Source organism: Ruditapes philippinarum, unplaced genomic scaffold, assembly GCF_026571515.1.
Source record: "Ruditapes philippinarum isolate M1 unplaced genomic scaffold, ASM2657151v2 ctg269_1_1_1_1, whole genome shotgun sequence".
Lineage (NCBI taxonomy): Eukaryota > Metazoa > Mollusca > Bivalvia > Venerida > Veneridae > Ruditapes > Ruditapes philippinarum.
In genome coordinates, this window is record NW_026866443.1 from 51,287 (window position 1) to 61,367 (window position 10,081).

At 31.0% G+C, this 10,081-nt stretch overlaps 1 long non-coding RNA gene across 1 annotated transcript; it reads left to right on the forward strand.

Annotated features, from left to right (window-relative positions):
* Positions 1 to 2,054: 2,054 nt before the first annotated feature.
* Positions 2,055 to 3,739, forward strand: LOC132732490 (uncharacterized). Its single transcript, XR_009626057.1, has 3 exons — positions 2,055 to 2,208; positions 3,183 to 3,299; positions 3,636 to 3,739. It is a non-coding gene; the product is annotated as an uncharacterized LOC132732490 (long non-coding RNA).
* The last annotated feature ends 6,342 nt before the right edge of the window (positions 3,740 to 10,081 follow it).

The following is a 10,081-nucleotide window of genomic DNA, read 5'->3' on the forward strand; positions in this document are numbered from 1 at the left end:
TAAAAATTGTTAGATTTTTGTCCGTGAAATGGTCGGAATATAGTATCGTTTTAAACAGGATTCTAAAAGCCACAGTGTACAATTTTGTTTTTATCATCGTTCACTTTCGTAATGGAACAAAAACACACTTTTAGTCAGAATTGTACGAAAGCTTTATGTTGTTCAGAAATTGTAACTGTAGGTCTGTTCTTGTCGTTCATTTGCATAAACTTCCAAGTCTCGTAGTTCTATCCCACACTTTGTCTGTTCATCATAACCACTAACAATGCCCTCTATGTCTGCATTTTTAAAGACCGATCGCTGGTAAACGTTTAATTCATTTACATTATCAGAGTTTTGTTCCCTGTGTTCTTCAACTGTATCACAAACAGTTACTATCGCATGTGTGGTATTTCGGTCACGTACGGTGATTCGCAGCATGTCATATTAATGAATGTAAACCGGAAAGCAGTTTTGCTGTACATGAATTCGAAAGCTACATTTATTGTACAATAATATTCGCTATGATTTATTGAGAAAAAAGGAAAAAGTTGGATACATATATTTTTATTTGCATGTTTACTGAATATACATAAGTTTATTTAGATGATAAATAAATTGTCTATGTTTTTATAATTCAATGGATATAATAATCAACATTTATCAACATTTATCCAGGGATCTTTCCTTCTCCAGATTTTTTACATAAGTTGCTTACAAGACCCCCAAATATGTTGTCAGCGGTTTCCTAGAAGTAACAAAAAAATAAAATCGAACATATGTTTGCGAACATATAACAGTGCATTATATAAAACAGATATAATTATTTGCGCATGTATGAATGAATTAATATAAAAATGTTTTGATCAATAGGACAGTTGATATATACACAGATTTTTATAGATGTACCTACTTACACAAAAAAGGCATATTGTGCATATAGATCTGATCTACACATGTGGAATTATGTGTCGAACAATTTCCTATGTATTTTGTAGTATATATTATTAAGCAATAGCTATGTTATTATTTGTTCAAGATTGTTAGACTTTCTGTCAATGTTAGTACAATTAAATCAACAGGCAATATCATAACAATCAAGAAATATAAAAACGGATATGCCTGGCCTTTGTAAACTTGTTAGATCATCTTTTTGTGAAACTTGCTGTGTGGATTTTTTGTTTTCATCTATACAATGATATAATTTATATACTTATTACAGTATTTATTAAAGATATACTGCTAAAATGCTCAGATTTGTTATTTAAAAATATTCATAATTGCTACACAGTATTTTTGTAAATATAAAAAAAAACATGTTTTGAATTCACACAAAGTACATATGCTTGGTAAAATCCTTCACACTTTAATTGGACACATATAAAATAGCCTTAATTATACTATGTTAATCGACGTCAGTTTGGAACACGGTCATTGCGCATGTGCGCTTTCGAAACTGATTGGTGTAATTTTCTATTTAGCATATAGCTTTCAGCCATCTTTCATGTTTTTCCCTGAACAAATGCATGAGCATATGATCCTTTTATTTCCTATATTGAATGTTCATCAAACATAATAGCGCCCTGGCTTGATTCCAAAAAGAATTGTATGATTATTATAAACCTAATATATTCTATTGGAAGAATAGCATTTGCATTTAAATGTTCATTTATTTTTGTTTCAACAAAAAGAATCGCATGTAAGTATATCACTTTTGCTGACTTTATACTATATTATTAAGAAAGAAAGTAAGTGAGCTGTCGTGATGTGACATTGTCTATAATATTTCAAAATGTATTTCTGTTTTTCAATAGCAATACGAGTTTAACGGTACTTTTTCTTTCTTTTTTCGTTTTGATGCAATCTTAAAGTACACAATCTGTTACAAAATCCGATGTTTAAAACACAAGTAAAATAAACTGAAGCAATCAGTGAGCTGCCGTTATGTCATTGTGATATTATCTAAAAAATTATCATGTGTTTCTTCTTCTTTTTTTAATTTTCAAAAGCAATTATGTTTACCTGTACTCTACCATTTATTAGGTTTTTATTTTAACTTAAAGTACACATTCTGATACAAAATTTAATAAAGTATAAATGCAGGTAATTAACAAACATTTATCATTATTACCTAAACTATTGTCATCTTCATACAACAATGAGCTGTAAATTTGTGTTTTTGAGTTTTAGGAGTATGGCTTATTGGAAGTGTATTTGCACTTGACCACAGTATGTATATTTGTCAATGTCATTACATTTTATCTCGACATGATAATCTTTAGGTAAAATACAGTTTTATTATCATTTTCAATAATATGTCAAAATTATACTCTGATGTTTTACTTATTTTCTACTATATTATTTATTTCATTCTATATCTTAAATAATGATCTATTGTATATATAAGGATAACGATTAATAGATTAAATGATGTGCGTACCCGTGTGCGCGCGTGTATTTGTTTTAGTAATTTAGTATTTTGTATGGAAGGCAAAATACTACTTTGTTTACATTTTGCCTCTTTTAAGTTATTTCACATTAATTAATTTTATCCTTAGTTCATTCAAGTAACAAAAGATTTTTCATGCTATAAAACCATAGACTTACATGATCTAAAACTCGTATGTGCTAATTAAAAAGGAGTAAATATTTATTCGTTTATGAAGCTTACGTGCCTTAAAAGCAACTTTTCAATAAAGTAAACAAGTTGCACAGTGTACTATTCGCTGTCTACAAGACTGATATACCCGTCCTACTAACACTACTATTAATGTGTGAATCGGGGCAATAAAAGGTTGCATAATAAATTGTTTTCACTAGATTTTTTATTATTATTTGTGGCTTGAGAATGTTATCTTCACTTCTGTTGTTTTTGAAGCATATTTCACATGAATTTCAAGATCTATCTGTGTTATAGGTATCCTGTTATTTTTAGAAACATTCCTAGCAAATGTCAAATGTATTGTTTATAAAGTGTTAACTAAATGTGAATCATTCTTGGCAGCAGATCGAAAAGATTATATACAAATACATTGACATGTACAAATAATTGTTGTGCCACTCGCTGTCAACATATAATTGATCAGACAATAGATAAATATTGACTTTATTATCTGCAAGTTAAGGATTAAAGTTTTGAGGTTTTGGTTAAAGATTAAACTTTTGCTGTTTTGCTATTTTCATATACTCAATTATTTTACCAGGAAAGAACGAGAAGTTAAATCAAGCAAATGCTGGAGCATCCGGGCAACAAGCACAAGGGAACTCGTTGACGGACGACGAAAGACCTGCAAAGGGGTAAAAAACCTTGATGAGAAAATGTAATATTAATCAAGGATCATTTGCACGAATTTTACTGATGCATGAGTTTTGTTATGCAGAACAAATGTATGCACTTAATTCTGCTACTTTTATAGTTTAGCTATTTACTTTTGTTGTTTGTGTATTTTTTCATAAAGATTATGACAAAGGGGCTAGGAGAAAAAGTCTTAATCATAAGGAACACATGAATCATGTGTATTCGGTTAAGGTTCGAAATAGAGACTCAGTGAATTAAAAGCCCGATGCGGTAAGGTTTTCGTTGATTTTAAGTTTTCATTATGCAAAAATAATGATTACATACTTTTGTCATAGATAATATTTTTATATTTTTTCAGAAAAAAAATTCGGATGTACAGTTTGGTGGTTGATATGAGAACTTTAAATGACACGTGTGTTCATATGAATTGTATGAAATTTGAATAAAGTATTAAGACTATAATTATAATGATTTATGTCTCATTTTTATATACCATTGTATGCAGGGGAATGTTTAAGACAGAGCGTATTATCGGTTCAAACCTCTTTTTGTAAAGGTTTGTGAAAAATACAGACAAGATTTAGTTCCGTTTTAAGCAATAACAGGGTGAAATAAATCCATTACATCATAAAACAATGATTTTGAAACATGTAATATTACGTTTTTAATATTAACATTTGGAGCTCTGGAAATGAAATCGAGACTATAAAGGTATCAAAAAATCATGCCATACCGGCCTCTCGTGGCCGTTGTCAGATGGTAAGATCTTGGCACCGTTTATTGTTGTGAAGAAGAATCTAAAATACATGCAATTGCTAAACTGCATGATGATGAAAGGTGTTAAATGCAATGGCTAATATGCAACTGAATTAAACAAACGGTAATGACACGGATGGCTCCGGACAATGGTGTTTTTTATGAAAATTCTAAGACTTTATAAACTATAGACTACATTCAAAAAGAACAAATCATCTATCAAAATTAGGCCATGACATCCGGGCCTTTTGCTGCTGTTTTCCTTGGGTAGAAGCTTCGCGATATATATATTGTTTTAGAGAGAAAAGAAATAAATCTAATGCAAAAGGCTAATCTGCAATTAAATCAGACGAAAAGTATCCTAAGAGTTGGCTCCAGAAAATAGTGTTTTTCAAAAGAAAAATAATTTACATTTTATATGCAGAAGGAACGCAAATGTGATACAATAATTTTCTTTACATTTATTGTACAATTATATTCGTTATGATTTATTGAGAAAAAAGAAACAGTTGGATACATCAATTTTTATGAACTTGTTTACTGAATATATATTAGTTTTTTTAGATGATAGATAAAATGTCTATGTTTTTATTATTCAATGGGATAACAATCAACATTTATCAACATTTATCTTTACATACCTCGGCGACAATGTTATTTTGATTAATTGTTGGTTGATTGTACAACAAGCAGACGACAAAATCAACAATATCAATAGATGAATTAGAAAATAACATTTGTAATATTACTTTACTATTATACAGTCAGAGATATGCTTAAAAAATAAATATAACAGTCACTCGGAATGATAACTGAAATTCCAACCCTCTACTTTTCGTGCCCCATTTATCGCAATATTCAGATAGGATAAGAAAAGTAAAACTTCGTGCATCGAACTTTTTGTGGCAGAAATTTCATGTTTCTATTGTGCTTTGATTGTAAGCTTCGCTAAAAATTGTTAGATTTTTGTCCGTGAAATGGTCGGAATATAGTATCGTTTTAAACAGGATTCTAAAAGCCAATTTTGTTTTTATCATCGTTCACTTTTGTAATAGAACAAAAACACACTTTGAGTCAGAATTATACGAAAGCTTTATGTTGTTCAGAAATTGTAACTGTAGGTCTGTTCTTGTCGTTCATTTGCATAAACTTTCAAGTCTCGTAGTTCTATCCCACACTTTGTCTGTTCATCAAAATCACTTACAGCGCCCTCTATGTCTGCATTTTTAAAGACCGATCGCTGGTAAACGTTTAATTCATTTACATTATCAGAGTTTTGTTCCCTGTGTTCTTCAACTGTATCACAAATAGTTACTATCGCATGAGTGGTATTTCGGTCACGTACGGTGGAGCTTAAACTTGTTCGACTCCCTAAAAGACCTGTAAATAACTCTTTCAAATCTGTTCTAAAAAACTTGCCAAATATGCAATACACGATACAGTTGAATACACTGTTTAGAAAGTAACTTATAACCATTAAGTATACTGCAATATCGGATAATTCATTAAACATTTCTTCACTTATATTTATTATAAGGATAGAGTATGGCATGGTTGAAATACAATGTAACAAACTTACACTTATGACAACTTTTGTTATGTTCCTAAGATGTCTTTGATTCGTCGAGTTTTGAAACGCTCTCCCTTTGCGCTTAAATACCTTTATCCATGTTATACAGTTACTCGTTGATAAAAGTACGAGAGGAATTAGAAATGTAAATAGTCCATATGAAATCAAAACCATGTGATAATATGAATTTGGTAGTTCGAAAGCTTCGGAACTGTTACCTTGAGTTATTTGTGTACACAATGTTTCAGGAGAAAATAGTTCAAAACAGTTCAGTGCGAATGAAAAAAGAACGATAAGGCATAATATCAAATAAGACCGTCTTTCTACACTGATCTTATTCACCCGAATAGGAAAACATACACATAACGTCCGTTCAATTGCAATTGCAACCGTTATCCAGGCAGTCAGCTGAGGCAAAAATAGGTCTAAGAATAGCAGGAGCTTACATACTATAAAACTGGTTCTTAGTATATCAATGTTGGACTCGTACAACGCGTGTACCGTCCCAAGCACCATCAATAACACCAAGTCGTTGAGAGCTAAACTCCACATATATCTGCGACAGCTTGCTGTACAGCTTCTTTTACCATATCTCCATACAATCATAGAAATGATATTTCCAAAAGCACCAAAAACGATAATTATTATCAATAAAATAATTTTAAATTCAGACATTCTAGCAAATGTTTGTTTTTTCTTCAATAAATTTGACTTGGAATCGTTATTGTGAAATATTTCCAGAATCCCTATATGTCATTTGTATGCAAATAGTTCCTTACTTTGCAATCCCTGAAAGCTGTTTGAGCTCCGTCATTTATTTAAGTATCCACCAAGTAACAACCATTAATCATAATATACATGCACATCAAATATTCATACAGTGCCATCAAATAAATTGCATTCTTTAATTCATGACATGCACGAGTGATTCTATTCAATGAAATATTCATTATTTCGACTGAACAAAAACATAAAAAAATTCATATATATATATATATATATATATATATATATATATATATATATATATATGTATAATTATTTACTAATTGGAAATTCCAATAATTTTTCGTGCACATTTAGGGTGCGCTATAAAGTCAGTTTCATGTTTAGTTTAAATAATATTTTGTTTATAAACATTACATTTACATGATTATTGACAAAAAATAAATTGTATGGATTAAGTAGTAAGCTTGAAAAGCTTTTTAAAGAACTCTCTCCGTTTCATGTTTGTTAAGAGCTGTAAGATATGTGTCCTGTCCGTGCTCTGCCTTGCGCCCTGTCCTATTTTCGTTTGGGGTCCTCCTGGGCTCCTTGCCGCGGTTCCTTTTACTGGGTCGTGTGGGAGTTGCGTTCATTGAACGCCGCCCTTCCGTGTTGATCTTGTTTATCACTTTTTTTTTGTTCCAATTAGATGTAGATCCCGGTGAATTTCTTAGTATGTTCCAAAACCATTTGCTTTAGGCTACGAATTTTAATGGGAAACATGTATGATAATTGATAAAAGAACTGGTATCAAAACTATCAAAGTTAAATATATCTTAAAGCAAATTGCGACCTTATTTTCTGTTGTTGTTGTTAAGTGGATTAGAACGGCCGCCCAACTATATCCGATGAAGTACCAGCTTATACGGTCTATTTTATGCAATCACTTAAATGGAGTTCAATAATCTTTGACAAACGTGTGGGCGAAAAACAGTCAATTCATCATTGGTCTTTGATATTTATAAATTATATTGGTTGCATACAAGATAGAAATTATATGAAAACATAATCAAAATTCCGCATATCTGCCCACAAGCCACTTATTGAAATAGGAGACATACAAACAAGAGCTGTCACAGGAGACAGCGAAGCTCGACTAATAAAATACTGGACGCAGTAAGGAGGACAAAACTATGAAAGAAAAATCAATTATGTATAATTATGTATTAAGTTATAGTAAAAAATAATATTTGTTAACATAAATTCCAAGATCAAGGGGAATAATTCTAGAAATAGTCATGTTAGAGTTATGGACCTTGTCACACAACATTTGTGTAATGATAAGAAATATATATTTGAAGTTTGAAGTAGATACCTTAAAAAGTAAAGAAGTTATTATATTTCTTAAAGAAAATCCTAAGTTCAAAGAGAGATAAATCTGTAAATATTGCTTCAAGAGTTATGAACATTGTCACATAAAATGTAATTGATGATAAGGAATAAGTATTTGAAGTTTGAGGTAGATACCTATAAAAATAAAAAAGTTATAATAAAAAATAACATTTTTCTAGTAAAAAAATCTAAGTTTATTGGGAGATAATTCTTGCAATATTGGTGCTAGAGTTATGAACCTTGTCACATAAGATGTGGATGATGATAACGTAAATATATTTGAAGTATGAGGTTGATCCCTTAAGAAATAAAGAAGAAACAGTAAGAAATAGTACTTTTTGAGGAAAATTTCAAGGGGAGATAAATCTGAAAATATTGGTGCTAGAGTTATGAACCTTGTCACATAAGATGGTGATGATTATAAGGTACATATATTTGAAGTATGAGGTTGATCCCTTAAGAAATAAAGAAGTAACATTAAAAAATAGTATTTTTTAAGGAAAATTCTAAGTTCAACGGGAGATAAATCTGAAAATATTGGTGCTAGAGTTATGAACATTGTCACATAAGATGTGGTTGATGATAAGGAACATATATTTGAAGTTTGAAGTTGATACCTTAAGAAATGACAAAGTTATAGTGGAAAATATTTTACTGCACCAAAACTTTAATCTGAAATCTGGACGCGGACGCGGACGCCGACGCCGGGGCGAGTAGGACAGCTCTCCATATACTTCGTATAGTCGAGCTAAAAATTGCATGATCAGTGGCGTTTTAAGTCCTGTATCAAGAACCCAGTTGAATGACTTTTTGATTGTGTGTCCAAGATGAAGAGTGCTTGGAAAAGAAAAATAAAGGCCCTTAGAGATATTTAAATCTATACTAAATTTTAAATAAAAAGCGAAGCTAAATTATCTTTTGAAGTGTTTGTATTTTTAAACAAGATATAGAGTGCTTTGAAAAAAAGCTTTTTAAAGGGATAATTAATTGGTTCTATACAAAATTCTAACAAAAAAATATAGCTAGATTATTTTTAAAGCGTTTTTATTTTGCTAATGAAGAGAACATGTCTGAATGAGATACTATTTATAAAACAATTTAGTAATTAGTGCAACCTATTTTTCCTACTACCATAAGACATTCCAGGAAATAGTATACATAGTTATATTTTCCCATTACATGTCTAATCTCATTTCATAATTGTATTGTATGTTTTTTTTTCTATGAGCATTGAACAATATTGGTTTATTTGGTATAAAAGTGCTTGTATTGATTAAAACACCTCAAGTTTTGAAATTGATTACTGCTATAGAAGCAGCTGTAGGTACAACTAATGTTGCGGTCGTCAATATGGTTTTCAAACTGACTTATCATTAGCGAGTGCTTATTATATATCCAAAGGTTATGAAACATTTTACTGTACAATACGGGAATATATTTGGACGAGTACACATCTAGAGAAATCATATTGGACGAGCCGCGAGGCTAGTCTAATATAATTTCTAAAGCTATGTACGAATTCAAATAGATAACAATTATAATAAGTTTGAGAAGAAGCAAATCTTGCCAAAAGACAATGAAATGATATGTGGCTCTTTCAATAGTTGTGACAGGACCAAATCAAAATTACATACCATGCAATTTTATCAAAAACTGTAACGATAAAAATGTACTTGTAAGGAAATCACATATATCTATGGGGGGCAGGAATGTAAACTTATTACTTTTATAATCGAACAGAGGCAATTAACTGTAAAAATTTGCCCGGTTTTTTACCTCCATCACTTTAAGTGTTGAAAATTGAGTACCGCTCCATTCGATGTTAGGGTGCATGAGGGATGTTGCACTTTATTATCCCTAATGTACATACTCAGTCATACAGTCTGCAATTTCCATGTGATCGATTTTTGTGATTTATTTATGGTGCTTGGGATCATTATTTCCAGCATGTTAGTGTTGAAGAATGAATACCCATCAAGCCGGTGATAGGGGCATGAGGGATGTTGCATTTTTACATCAATTCTTCCGATGGATCGCCTCTTTTCCAACATTCTGTACTTTACAAAATTGTGCGTACTTTACATCAGTTTTGCTATATTTCCCTGCTCCTTCGGGATCACTGATTCCATCATGCAAGTGTTGAAAATTGAATACCGCTTTAGCCGGTGCTTGGGGGCATATGTGCTGTTGCACTTTTGCAGTATCTAACGAAAGTGTTGAAAATTAAATCAAACCAAGTCTGCAGTTTTCATTTAATATTATTGTTGTCATTGCTTCCGATGGATCTCTACTTTTTCAGTTTGTTTTTTTATCTGTTCATACATGTATGTGCTTTTGTTCATCGTCTTCGGAAATATTTCATGATAATTTTTCTGTTTTTA